General features: G+C 36.2%; 1 protein-coding gene across 4 annotated transcripts in view; it reads right to left on the bottom strand.

Moving 5' to 3' along the window:
* LOC141436697 (uncharacterized) overlaps positions 1-11,913 on the bottom strand; it is a 61,892-nt gene extending 49,979 nt beyond the window's left edge. For 2 of the 4 annotated variants that reach the window (XM_074099717.1, XM_074099714.1), the window contains exon 1: positions 11,875-11,900. The gene's annotated coding sequence lies outside the window, so the exon portion shown is untranslated. Of the gene's footprint in view, positions 1-11,874 lie in introns of all 4 variants that reach the window. The other 2 variants (XR_012452319.1, XM_074099716.1) reach the window with 2 other exon arrangements.
* Positions 11,914-15,228: the final 3,315 nt, after the last annotated feature.

Here is a 15,228-nt window from a genome sequence, read left to right on the forward strand (position 1 = left end):
GATGACCGTACAAGTAACACAAATTTGGAGTTGAAATAAAAAATACAAAAATACTCCAAAAAGTAATCTTAGTTTATTTATGCCGTTGTTGTCTGCGTTATAAGTATAATAACTGTAACGCGCCAAACATCTGCTCCAAAAACCCGTATTTAAATACGGTTCGCCGAGCAAAATGTTCTGATACACCGTTACCTATGATGAGTTCCAAATTTCAGAACGTATTTTTCTGAAAGTAAACATTTGGCTACCGTTATAGTTGGTCTTTCTATCATGGAAAGATAATTATTTTTCATTAAAATTATAATATAAGCAAAAACGATTTACAAATATACTCGTATCCTAGAGCATAATAATATTTCCATCGACAAAAGTCATTTCTCAATCGGAGTACAACGGTACCCAAAGTGTCTATGAATTATTGTATTAAATGAGTGACATTTTCATGTCCATTATATAGAACTTTATTATTTAGTGTCAAATGTCAAAATGAAAAACGTACGGCTGTACTATGGGTGCTGAAGCTAATTAAGAGAGCACCATAAATACTAACTTTTGCGTAAGTACGATGGAAAACTATAATGCAACATCAGATTCATTGACGACCTAAAATATTGGAACAAAAGCAAGCAAATTCAATTTTAGATCACTGAGTTTTTTAACAGTCCGTTTAAACGGGATGTGCACTAAAATACTCATCAAAAATAAATATTTTAACATCTTCGTTTTCGCAATTGAGGACGTTGATCTCTTTTTTCAGACTTGTGAAATTTACAATTTTGTTTATAATAAGTTTTAGATTATCTGAAATTGGTTTTAGTTTATTTTATCTTCATACGTCTTTGCTATAAGATAAGAGATTAATATATCTAAATGATTTTTATGCGTTAGAAACTTAAATTGATTGTATTGGAATAAATTATTACTAAACTTCAACTTAATTGGTCGAAAGTGTTTTATGTAATTGTAGCATTTCACAATAAGAAGTCATTAGACACAAGGGAGCTGGTAAATGGACCATTAAACGAACCTATAAATTACACTTAATCATGACTAATTGAAGTGACATAAAGGGAAGCACACACAACGATTGACTAGCTGTGCGGCCCGGGTGGTCTCGTAAACGCCACTTGGGCTTTTACATTGTCAGATAATGAGCCGACTAAAGGGTACCAAATAAAAATTAAGATAATAGTGATGGAACGAATGCGGAGTACATCGTAAAAACTCAATTTTATCGAGCTTAACATTAATGCCGTCCAATAAAACTCGAAGATAAAGAGACGTTTCAGTCATTAAAATGGCAGTCCCTTATGGTTTATCCACCTACATTAACATTCAATAACCAATGCGACCACGAGATCTGATAGAATTGCGCCAGAGCAGCTCAGTAGATTATACAAAAGGTACCCCATTTTAGTAAAACCCTTCATTAAACTTATCAGCGTCGGATCTCAGCCCGAATCCGTGTAACGTAATCGATGTCGAAACGAGGAGCCGCGAAGGACAAAGTGCGGTCACAAATTAACATATAAATTTGGGATTATTTTAATTTAAAACACGCATTTGGAAAGTGTATTAGCATATACACGAGCCCATTACAGTTTCTTTGCCGCAGTTGGTTAATGTGACAGTTAAGTGAATTAATGCAACTTGAGTAGGTATTGTGGTATAATACGCGCGCCGCTGCACCCCCAGCTCGCGCCAAATAAATAGCCCGGTAAGCCGATGTGACCACTCAATAAAATGAAACAATTTGTCAAGTGTGCGCTGCGGCCATGTTGGATCTGGGTGGAGTCGTTAACTGCACTCATTTAACTGATTTTCAATTTAGAAATTGAATTAAAACTATAAACTACTCGATTTACGTAAGGCCCCAATTTGACAGGTTTATAGTGGGTATGAGTATGATTAACATTTTATTCAAATTAAATACCTAAATGCGGTCCCTACGTATGCGTAATTAGACGAGCAATTCATACTGCCCTAACACATCAAAGTACCCGAAGATATATTGAAGATGTGACGTTAATTATAGGGCTTGATTTAATTCCATACGGGTATTAAATCAGTCATTGCCGAGGGACGCTTGATCCGGGTTCGAGCGGGGAAGAGAAATGCGAGCCGAGCACATATTTGTTCTTGTTGCACTAATAGCTCGTAAATATTTCAGCGCAAGCGTTGGACACACATGCGCCTCAGACAAATGGTGCTTATAAATATGTGCGCCGTCACTTTGAACATTCCCACTCGTTACGTTTTCGACGACTGAAATAACAATGCGAAGCCGAAGCCGAAGTCGACAGTTTTAAAACGGAAACGCCGTCCATCCATCACTTTTGGCCAGTCCATGGATAACTTAATGCGCTAGTTTTCACCCCTCTGTTTATTTTCCTTTTTCAGTACGATTTGCTCCGAAAATAACTGTAAAAAAAATATATTTGGTTTAAGTGCACAAGTTGCTTGAGAGATTAATTTAACAATACTATTATCGGATTGGATACGAGTATACTTGTGCTTAAAAATTACAAAAAGTACCTATATCACTAGCACTATGATCCTATGTTGGTTGAAATAAATATTATTACTATTATTATATCTCCTAATGTAAATTTTACGGAGCAAAAATAAGGAAAAATAAACTTAGGACTTGGGTAATTATGATGTTACTAGTAGCTTATTTAAGTGTGATTGTTTGTTAGTGTCCACCGCTTCGTCTACAACTACTTACATATTTATTAGTAGGTAGATGGGTACCAGCTATTGCCATGTATTGGTCCGGCAGCGTGAATCTCGCTTAATCTGCGAAGCAATAAAACTAGGGTCCACCGTTGTCCTGTCGTCAGACGGTTAAAAGGCAGTTTAAAGGGGAGATTGTCCAGAAAATGGCCAGGAGTTTTTATGTCGACCGAATCAGGATTGCTGTAGATTTATAGGCCGTAGGCGGGTAATACAGATGCAGGGTTTATTGCTCTGCGGTTCCCAATTTATACCTAATTTGTTGACAAACTCAGTGGTAAGTTTTCAAGAGAAAATAGCCTCCTTAAAGAAAAATAAACCCCAAAAGTACATGCCTAAATTTACCCATTCAAATAGAAAAACACCTGATAACTACCCCACTTTAACCATTAGACTCTTATGTTATAGAAAATACAGACGAATGAACGAGTGAAAGCGGGTCACGTAGCAATACAATAAAACGATTTAATTAACCGAGTGACCACTTTAGGTAACAAATTTACCACTCATAACTCATAGTCACCCTTAAGTAAAGCCAGCGCACACGAGCAGGATCACGACGCTAGGGCAGAATTGTCAATCTAGTTTATCTCAGGAATAATGCGGTGCAACCCAGCCGTTATTCATCCCACTGAACCGCAATCGCATTGTGCCGAAATGTCTCAAGCTCTCCTCCGGGGGCGAGCGTGTGCGAAATTATGTTTTCATTCCGTATTCCACTGGCATTTGGAATTGCTTGTCAGTTGTTCTTTTTAAGTGACCTATGAATACCAATGTTTTTTTCTTTCTTTGGACTTGGACTCGGGGTTAATTATACTGCCGCCATTTCAAATCTGTTCGCAGAAAACACGTAATATTGATAGCATTGTTCCGAATTACCTGCCGCCTATAGCGACGTAAGAGATCAATATTTATGATTATGACAGTGTGGCAAACGAGCAAGTAGTCACCTGATGTCAAGTGAACATCCTTATTATAAATCTCCTTTGGCTATCCGTTCGATCACACCTTGACAAAGTACCACGAATTAGTCTGAAACATGTCGAGCTTACTTTGCCTTATACTACGAAATGCAACATTGGACTTTCGTATCTTGCCGTCCCTCTGACGCTAATGTTATTTAATACGACAGTGAGAGGGACGGTACAATACGAACTTCGATTTCCGAATTTCGTAGTAGCCCCCCTTGACCACAAATAAATACGTGAATAAATATAATCTTCGATGGGTATCGGTAGATGTGTCGTCATTTAGCTATGAGGTCATCCTAGTAATATTAAAAATGGGAAAGTTTGTGTGTGTGTGTGTTTGTTTGTTACCTTTCACGCTAAAGCTCAAACACTGCATGGATCTGAAGGAAATTGAGTATGCAGATAGCTGGATCTTAGAAATAACACAAAGGCTAGTTTTTATGCTGATATTCCCATGGTATCGGGATAAAACCCCGAGCAAAGTTTAGAGACGTGAAAGTTGTCACGTTTGTTTTTTCATTATCCCCACGGGAATTCAACGAAACCCCGGAATATTAGTTTAGATGCCAGATCTAATGGTTAACACGACCGAAGCCACGTGTCACGGCTAGTTAAGAGGAAACATAAGGGCCGTTTTTCCATACAAACATAGTCCCCTGTTGTCTCCCTGGATAATGCCAGTAGAGCAATTTTTTTTCCAAAAATCTATAGCCACTAATTGATATGTCCCTATGTTTTTCTTGTTTCGTAAATTAATTATTAAAAGAGATATTAATCTTCAAAAACCTAAAAAAAACTGTCAGATTTTCCGCTGTGTTTAAACATCCAGAAAACTAATTTGAATAGATTATATAAAAAAAGGAAAACACAGGAACACGGCCAAACACTTTCTTTAATTTTTAATGAAAATAATAGTTAAGGTCAAGTTTTGGATAAGAAATCAGGGGACTACGAAACGTTGATTTTATGTATATACCTATTTTTTTCAATGCTCTCGCCGTTAGTTTTTCCTCTTAACTACAAAGAAAATGGTACTTCAGCTAGCATTGCCAGTGTCACGTATTTCCTTTATTAATAGCAACCACAACGCTCTATCCGAGGTCTTGTGGAGATAGAGAGATGGCGTCTTAGGTTTATCCTTGGAAGGGATTTTTCACCGGCCTGATAATTTATAAAGCCTTAGCTGCGGCTGTGATAGGATGTGAGATAGTGGGGGGAGGGGATTTGTTGTGTCATAGTGTAGGTATACTAGCATACACACGTGACTTCGCCTTCAATAGAGAATTCTTTATCAAACAGTTCTCATTTTGTTGCACCTATTTTTAATTTTTTATGCAAATTAGCGTTTCAGGTACAAGGGGCTAGGTGTGCAATACTGTGCAATTTTGAGTCAGTCTGTTAGTCGATAAGGTCTTTTTTAATATACATATCTATCGAGATTTTCTTAGAAATATATGAAACCAAAAAGTTACTGGTAAAATGTAGGTACTTACATAATATGAAAATTGATCATCTGCATAATGAATTGCCAATAGAACCTTTGTTTAGAACCCAATAAAAAAACTAATAATTATATAAATAGTACTTCACGCATCACGCAAATGCCGACAACAAACAAAATGCTGATTTTTTTGCAAGTAGTAAGTTTAATAGTAAAGAACACTAGTCAAACTTTTAAATTGAACGGAAAAACGGTTGTCAATTGTTATGTTGGGGTCAATGAACCAACCCAACTCGTTTTACCTCAGACTAATATTAAACACAGCAATCATCAAAATTGCGCCAAAAACACTGACGTGGGACAAAAAATAAGCAGTAAATTATAATACATACCTACCTACACGAATTAAACTGTCAAGTGAGCACGAGTAATGAAATTAATTACAACAGACATTCTCATCGGCGACAATGATGCGTTTTATGTTTATAAATTTGCTTAACCACTACTAAATGTCACATTAACTTGTATTAATTTAGCTGAGAGCTCTTTTATACGTTTATTAAAAGACAAAAGAGATTTAATAAAGCTCTTGGGAAGTCGTCGAGTGGGACCGCGGTTCGAAAATCCGCGAACCTCGAAAAATAAAGTTTGAAGTTTAGTTTGGCGGTTCCGAGGGATATTTTATGTGATCTCATAAGGTATTTTGCAAATACAATGCGAGAGTAAGATTAAAAAGTGTAGACGGGCAAGTTCATGTTTTTGTTTTAACCTATGAGCAAAATGCAAGTGGATTCCATAGGGCAAAAAGTGATTTAAGCTATGATCAAATGCATTGTCCGGTAAATCTTAATCAAATAGATACGTACGTAGGTACGTACTTGAGTTACAGGAGAAAATTACAATATCGCTACCAACTGGCAAAACGTTGATCTTCTGTCGAGCTAAGGAATGGTAATGTAGTTCAAAAAACACAATGCAGAATAAATCTAATAACACATGTTCTAATAATATATGAATCTAACTATTTTCAAATTTCAATGCTTGACGTTATTTTTACGTAGGTACCTCATAATATAAATAAAATAAAAATACATTTTTATTTTTAATATTGACATATTTTTTTGTTACTAAGTACTGAAAGGAAACTGAATCACATATCAAGATTACAGAATCCCCGTCACTATAAGTAAGGAAATCAAGATGCGGCATATCAACATGATATTTCTAACCGTTTCACCCACCACGCAATTCAACCTCTTTCACTGTTCCTTACAAAAGTTAAGTAGCTTCCATATACTGATCAACCAATACATTGAACTATAAACAACGTTCCTCACGTGCATAAAACGACATAGTTGCCAGTCTGCCCCGTCTACTCCCACATTATGAGCAATAGAACCGGCCGAATCACGTCGCGCTGCGTAGACTATGAGAAAAGTTGGGACGAGGGATTTATTTGTCAACTTCGTTCTGATAAAACTTTGTTTGACATTTGATTGTGAGGTCATGCCGCCCCGGCTTCCGCGCAGATAAGTTCTGAGGGCGTCTCTTAGCTCAAGATTAATTTCCCCTTGTAATATTGGCTTCATTTGCTTCTTTCATTTGTTAATGAATCGACGTTAACATTCGATCTTTCGATTTGTTAGGATATTTTTCAATTTTAGTTTGTTTTGTTTTTCTATTCTGCTTTTTTAGTTTTTTAACAATCACCAGTGTGAATATGGACTGATTTTGATTTAACTGTTTTCAGGACTAGTGAAGAAATACTTAGTTCTAATTTTACTAAAAGAACGTATGAATTAAAAGTATGAATCAATCATGTCTTCGACAAATAAAAACACAATAAACGTATTTATGATGTTCTCGTTTAGTTGACGTTTCGATTCCCATCGGGTTGCTTAATTTTTTTCGTGACGTCAGTGACTCGTACACATCGTACAAACTTTTATATAGGAATAGGATTTGTACGAGTTGCTCATGAGTTGCCTAAGAAAAATCTTCACTCCACACTAGTCATATCTACAAAAAAAAAATACACGGCTGAAGGTCAAAAACCGATCACACAAATTCTGATTCGCAAGACAAATAGCTTAATGCTTCAGCTGTCATGTATATTAAGAGCGTTGTCTTTTTACTGTCATTCGGTCGCGACCACCCTCAAAGTTCAGAACGATATGTCACAGTCGCTTAACGATCTATTTACGTGAGAGATCGGTGGGCACCTCAAAGGAATGTCGACTAGGCTCGGAAGTTGACAAATCTTCCCGGGCTATTCCTGTACTAATTAGAATCCACAGCGTGGGCGACGTCAGAATGACATACAAATTTAATAATAAAAGAGACGTGCGTCCGCGCAATAAACACATTTGTTGGCTCTATCGGCGGCATCAAAAGAGTTTAATCGTTATTCTGTAGGTTTTAATATTAATGCGATTATGAATATAGGTTTTGATGCGACCAGCTTAATAGGGATTTAAATGAGGGTTATGTTTTTGGAGCGTATGTATTTAAGTAATTCCATATTTACCAGTAGACATCCTAAACTAACATTGTGATCGATATTGTGACATATGTTTTGTTTGATATGCAGAGAAGGACGGCGGTTTTTGTATGTTAATAACATATATGTATATGTCATACAGATGTAGCTATGGTGAACGGTTTTAGCGGAGTAAAGTAAATTAGTAGAGATGTACAATCGAGGCACGGTGTCTGAGGCACGGTGGATGGACGACCATAAGAGAGTCGCTGGCGGCGGATGAATGCGAGGGGCTGAAGACAAAGAGTTGTGGCGCGCCATGGAAGGTGCTTATATCCAGCAGTGAACTGCTGTAGTCTGATAATGATGATGGAGGTACAATCGAGGAAACAATCACGTAATCATCGTAGCGAAATTGATTATGACAAGGTTCCACTCTGGTACGTGATTCAGCTTCCTCGACTGTACGGAGCCCGTGTGCAAGTCCGACTCGCACTGAGCCGGTTTTTACTAAAACATAAAGCTTAGGTAGACACAAACAAGATCACAAATTATAATTTCGCAGAAGCGTTCCGTTTAAGTTGAGGGCTCGTAGGTATGACGGCAACAAAGGGTAATTACCGTTATTATAAGGATTATGTTTTGATACAACTCTTCGTTTGTTCCAGCCTTGTTTCGTATTCGGCTAATTATACAACGGCTTATTAGTCAGCTATTAAACTTATTATGAACAAAACCGGTGTAATTGCTACCGCCAATTGTGAGATTATAATTTGTATTGCGCTCTTCTAAGACTTAATTAGCTGAAACTAAACCATTTCGTGCTTATTTAGCGGCTAAATTTAATCGATACCGTAGATATTTCTCCATGATAAATAGGAATGAAAATGATATTCACCGGGGTCACCGAGGATTCCCCGGTAGTCAAATTGGTAGGACACCTCTGGCGCGAAAAGGTACAGAAGGTGCGGTCTTGAATCCCGTTTGGCGCTCCAAAAATCATTTCAATTATTGTTGTGATTCGTTAGTCTAACATTTGGTGGCATGGAGAACGGTTGTGTTACTCTGATGATGACTTCTCGTTGAGTTCGAAACGAGTCAGCGTGATGTGGTGTTGGAGATAGTTGGGTTTGTGGGATATGTGTGTGTTCTTACAGTGTGAAGGCAGATGAACTGTATGAACACACATTTGTTACACAAAGTAGCTATCGTAAGGTCGCATGTGGTGCGGTTGAGCAAAGTAATTGTTTATAGTTCCTTAGTCTTCAAACAGGTATTACCCCTCTGTTAAATAATCTATGCTGACTCCCATATTACGACATGTCAGCCTACTAGGGTTGATAATATTTTTCGCTTTAATAATTTATAATATTTTTACGGGGTACTTTGTAATACGTAGGTATTAGTGAAGTGAATTTGAAAGTTACGTTACATAGTACAAGAATTATTTTTGTGGCAATAAATGATTTTTTTTTTTCGTTTCTTTCTAGAACAAATACATAATGTCCGCCAGGGTGCCAGTAACCAATATATGTATTTCTATAACATTTAAAATAAATAAAATAAAAACACACAAACATTTAACTTTCATAACAAGGTATCAAGTAACAATAAAACCTCAAGTATTCTGTAGGAAATGATTCCGTACGGTAATGCGGTGCTCTGATTGGTCGGCTTCGAATTAGCTGCTCAATTACACCCACTGCCTCCAACACGTCGCGAACTCGAGTTTACCTTCTGAATTTTGTGTATAAGTAAATGCGAAGTATTATTTTCATGCATTATCATCATCATCATCATCTCGACCTATATACATCGTGGTATCCGTTCATTTCGCAACTTTTCATTTCGCAAACTCTAAAACTGTAAATATTTCAGGATTTATTTCACACTGCACTTCATAACTGCAGGGCACAAGCCTCCTCTCAAAACGAGAGGTCTTGGGCCATAGTTCCAACGCGGGCCCATTTTGGAGTAAGACCTTCACACCCAAAATTGATTTTCTTCGCTAGTGTGTGTAGGTTTCCTCTTGATGTTTTTCTGGACAGTAAAGGTTATGGTATTAAATTTCAAATGTAATTTTGCACATACCTTTTTATTATTTATTTTGTTGTTCATCATTAGTTAGCTACTACTAGACTGAACCAAGATTACATTTATTTATTTATTAAACCGCTTAAACCGCTGAACCTCATTCGATGATATTTTCTATGGATATAGTGTAACCTGGGAAATAAAGGATATTTTTTATCCCAGAAAATTATATTGTTCGCACGGGATAAAGATAAACGAATTCTTACTTAAAATAGATTTATAAAATTTAGTTTTTGTGAACGGAATTAAATAATCAAATTCACAACCCTTGAGAAGTGGACGTAAATTATGTTCAAAAAAGTCCAAAACCATGATTATTGCATGTTTCCATGTAAGTGGAGGCACATGTAAAAACTAGTCTGACATAAAAATAGCCTCACAGGCCAGTGACAAGGCTACTATGCTTTTAATGTTAAAGTATGGAACCAATAAAGGTGTATACAAGACAATGCTGAATATGGTAAGACAAGACGATCTCGGCCTGCACTGCACAGTTTAAAAACACAACAACTAATGAATTGACACTGTCACTGATTATTGACGGCGAAAGAAGTAAAACTATTTTATTCATCCATCTGGTTCTGGTTTATTTATTTTAATGTAAAACTTAGTAAAATACACAAGATCTTATTTAAGGTCTTATAGTTTATGATATGTGTATAGTTACGATTGTTTTACTAATCGAATAATCAGAATAAGCAGACAAAACACAAAATCTAGTATTACATATTTCATATTGCACTAGCTGCTGATTTAGCGGAAAAAAATATCCTGTAGGTATCTCAAACTACTTATATTATTATTCAAGTCTAATTTCATCTTAATCGATTCAGCGGTTTAAGCGTAAAAAGGCAACAGACAGACAAGAGTTACTTTCGTATAGGTAAGGATTTCAAATTTACTCCATTATTATAGTTGAATATTATATTCCCAGGGCATGGCTTGAGATAGCCTCTAAGAATATTTCAGACTTTACAGATGAAGATGTTACTTATTCAAGGTTCTTAGCTCTGAACGTGATGGACACAAAGGGACGGTTCCTTAAAATGTGCCTAACTTTTCAGGGCCTTTATCTCAAAAGTGCTTCAAACTTTTTAAATAAATTGCTGGTTAAAAAAGATAAATATGACTTCAATTTCAATTAGGTACCGCGCAAAAAACGTTAGAAGGTTAACTCAATGGCAAAACGATTGGGCACATATCGGCGAGCACGGCATCCCGAAATCGTGACCAGACCACCCACAAGCGCTGTGAGAGAATAAATAAAATAAAACAAGTATAAATAACAGTGCCCGCGCATAATTGATCACAAATTAAAACTCGCGGCGCGTCCGAAATGTTAAACGCCGACGTCGCCGAAAGCGAAATTAGTGCCTACACGCAGTTGTGTGCCAGCACACATTGCCGTTTTGGTAGGGTTGCTACGGCGGAAAGTTACGCACATTTACTGTTTTTTTTTTTAAGATATAGTTAATTCTTATTTTTAATTTGTACCTATATTTTACTAAATTTTGAAGTTAGTGCCTATTTAATTATTTGAGCCCGCTCTTAATTTGGGAGAACAATGGTTGTGTAATCCCAAGTAGCAATTAATTTTATAATCTTAAAAAATGGGAACTCTGCCACAGGCAGACCTTTTGGACGGGGTTTTCTTTTTATAACTTTTATTTTTATAGTAACATATAGATATATTTAGTTAAGGTTTCTTAGGTAAGTTTTCTTTGTCTTTTTCTTATTATTATTATTTTATTAAATTTAATCTGTACCCTTATAATATATCTTAAAAAATATAATTATAAAATATAAAATTATATAACTACTAGCTTATGCCCACGACTTCGTCTGCACGGATCTAGGTTATCGCGCGGTGGCGCCCTCTACCGGAATAAAAGGTATCCTTTGTTGATCCTTGGGTTTCAAACTACCTACACCAAATTTCATCAAAATCGGTTCAGTGGTTTCGACGTGAAAGAGTAACAGACAGACAGACAGACACAGTTGCTTTCGCATTTGTAATATTATTAGTAGGGATTTTACATTTTTTGCTCGGGTTTACAACTATTGTTTAGAGGATTCAGTATCTCTACAGTACCTCATTATTCGGAACTAAGCAATAAGCATGGCAAGTTATCGAAATATGCGCATTTACTTACCTTTTTAATAACTGCAGATAGACAATTCGAGATATTATTGCACATGTTTTACCTGAGAACAAAAAAAAAGATATTACACAAGTGGGTAATAATAACGCTTTTTTGTTAATATATAAAACGTAGTAAAGTAACAAGTTACTGAAAAAAAACATAGGTTACTTTATTTGGGTACTTATTGTCAGTACACGAATCGTTGCAGCATGGTTCATGTACTGACTAAGGTGTAGCCTTACTAACACTAGAATTAAGCTTTCTGTATTACTAATACTGTTATCCTATGTTGGTCGAAATAAAATTATTATTATTATTTCGCAATTGATTGCGCACGGTGGCAACTGGTGGTGACTGTCGTATGTCAATTATTGATAAGTACTCGTTGAAATAAAAATACGTCCTGAGATGGATAAAAATTGTTATAGTAAATCTGTTAATTTGGTTAAGTGGCAGCCCTAAAATATCTTATCATACATGTGAAGTTCTCCTTCTGTTTACATGCCAAAACAATGGGCCGTTTTCGGGACAATATGTCACTAAATATAAATGTTCTTTGTTCTCTTTATTGTTTTCCATTTAAACAATAAAATGTTGGTTTGATTGAATGCTTGCATGTATTAGGTACGTTCCTATTTTCGTTTCATTTTAATACAAATCTTTTTGATTTATGCATGTCAACCCTATTACTTAAAGCTCTAAAAAATAACTAATAATCATTTAAATGAATTGGCAAATGCTAATTTGTCAACTTTATAATTCAAAGAATTAGAGCGGTTCCCCGAAGGTGTGTGGCCGGTTCTATATTTCATGTGGCGGTCAGATTGTTCCAACGATAAACTTTTAATTGAAATCAAGAATGTTAAAACTTTAAAAAGTTACAAAAAATAAAGTTCGTCAAGCACTTATCTATCGAATATAGTGGCTAAAAGGTTTTAGTCACAAAATACCGACACAGTAAAATTTGCGAGACTAAGTGTTGAAAACACTTCATTTTGAAGTTGGAAAAACTATAAGCTGTGGCATCTAGCCGTACCGACTTGTTACTCCTGGAAAACTTGGCAAACTGAAATTACTAAGTTTGTAACATACTTAGGTATTACTTTTGCCGCTACGGACTGAATGTCTTGTTGTTGAGTTTAAAAACATCGAGTTTTCGATGTCAAGATATTGAGTTCAAAGAAGTTTGAAACGATTGAACTTCACTGACTGTTTTATAGTTTGCGTGGAAACGAATTGAAGCGTATTTAGATAATAAATCCAGAAGGCGCTACTACGAATTATCTTAATGCAAGGAAAGATAATATGCTAAATATTTGACCGCATAACCAAGCAGCAATACACTGTGAAATTCGGCCGCGCTTTATTTTATGTTCATTGGACTACCAATTCGAGTTGTATAAGGCAAGATAGTGAACGCATACAATCAATCAAAGCAGCAAACCATCGGACGCATTCAATAGCCGTGATTCAAGTTGGGTGGACGTCTTGACTCTTGACTAACATTAAAATTCATTGAAAACTTGTCTAATATGGCAGGACGTGACACGATTACCGGTACGTTCGCCCCGCGGGCCCGGCTGAATACAAAATTCTTACATCGATTTAACTCCATATAAGAACTTATAAATATGTAACGAGAGCCCTCGACTTGACGCCGTTTTGAACCAAATCAAATGCACTTTGATACCTTCATTACATAACATCGTATTTCGAACAAAAGTTTGTCGATCATAATATTAGAATAATTCCGATTTATGAGCACCGCAAGATGCTAATTTAAACGAACTATGAATACATTTATCATAACTTATCCGTTCTCAATCATGATTTATTGCTGATTTACTCTCGAAATTATTTGACCTCGTTTTGAACTGGAGGAATGACATCCATTTTGCTTTACGAAGCAGACACCTACTGTTTAAAAATGTAGAAGTAGCTGTATCTACGGTCTGTCGGGCCCGATGATAAACAACTTTTTTTAAGTAAATTATTAACGTAGATGAGAATCAAAACAGAAATTATTACGCGTAGTTGCAGACTTACAAGGAGTTATCAAAATAACTAGCAGCCATAAGAGCCGGACTCCGCTTATCAGCACAAATAATGTGTAGTTTTATTTCAACTATGTCCTTGCGCCCGCCGAGAGCATCATTCGCGTGCTTATCGTGATCACAAATCAGAACCTTTGTGGTACTCCAAGAAGAAAAAAAAGACAAAAGCAATCTTAAACCTGTGCTGTATGATTGCATTTCCTCAAACGCAGATAACAAAGGTACAACACTGCTAAAGTGCCTCATTCTATGCAGTCCGCCGTGGCTTATCGAGTTGTGGCATCTCATGTGAATACTATTTTGTTATTTTTGCAGAAGTAATGTAGATACAGTATGGAAGAACCATTAGGTGGTATAAATGGTGCCAGGATGGTTTAGCTTCGTTATAATATTCATTTTGTTAACAATAAAATGTCTCATTACTTCAAACTAAACGCCCGGATAGCATCACATCGTTGCTACACAACCGCAGCCTTTGTTCGGTTACCACACTATTAGTTTTTGTCTTGAATCGCCCACAAAAACTTAGTGGTTATTGTTACGCCGGTGCCGACGATACTCGTCAACAAGGCATTTTAGTAATACATTACTCCCTGCGTAAGTAGTTGTTGTCGTTATTTCTCTGTTTAGAAAACGATGTAAGTTTCAGCCTTAGTTGTTGATGGTGTGTAATTTTAGAGTTGTGTGTTGGAGAGGATAGATTACAAAGGCAAAGTTAAGCCGTAACAGATATCGATCCGTGCTCGATTAGAGCTTGCATAGCGAGAAAAACTACATTATAAACCCATGATTACACCGGCTTTTCAACCTTTAACAGTTATGTGGCACTTGACTCTTATTTCGGTTTAAATTAATTATTCACTTTCCAGTATTTATCTAAGTCCTTTATTTTACTATGTTAAATAGAATTAAAATTAATTCAGGAGATGAAAAAGGCCTGCCGGGTTTGTAACGATTAAAATTAAATACGGCTCACTTCCTGTTTTTTTAGACATAAAAAGGGCGTTCGAAACTTTTTTATTCAGGGTCGAGTAGCGAGTGATTTTAACGAGCTTTTATTCGCTGACTTTTTTACCAACGGTGGCAGAAAGGTGCTTTCGTGAAACTTAATTAATGTCAAAACTAACTTGTCTTTTATCAACAATGTCATGACATCCTCTTTGATGCTTGCGAAGTGTGAAATGTTTAATGAAGTTTGTCTTTTACTACTGGTAATATATAATAAGGCATAACGGAGTTACTTATAGTTTTTCCAGTGTGATTGGATTGGCTATAGAATGCGGCTAATAAAAAACTAGTCTCATACTTA

Source organism: Choristoneura fumiferana, chromosome 17 (genome assembly GCF_025370935.1).
Source record: "Choristoneura fumiferana chromosome 17, NRCan_CFum_1, whole genome shotgun sequence".
NCBI classification, from domain to species: Eukaryota; Metazoa; Arthropoda; class Insecta; order Lepidoptera; family Tortricidae; genus Choristoneura; species Choristoneura fumiferana.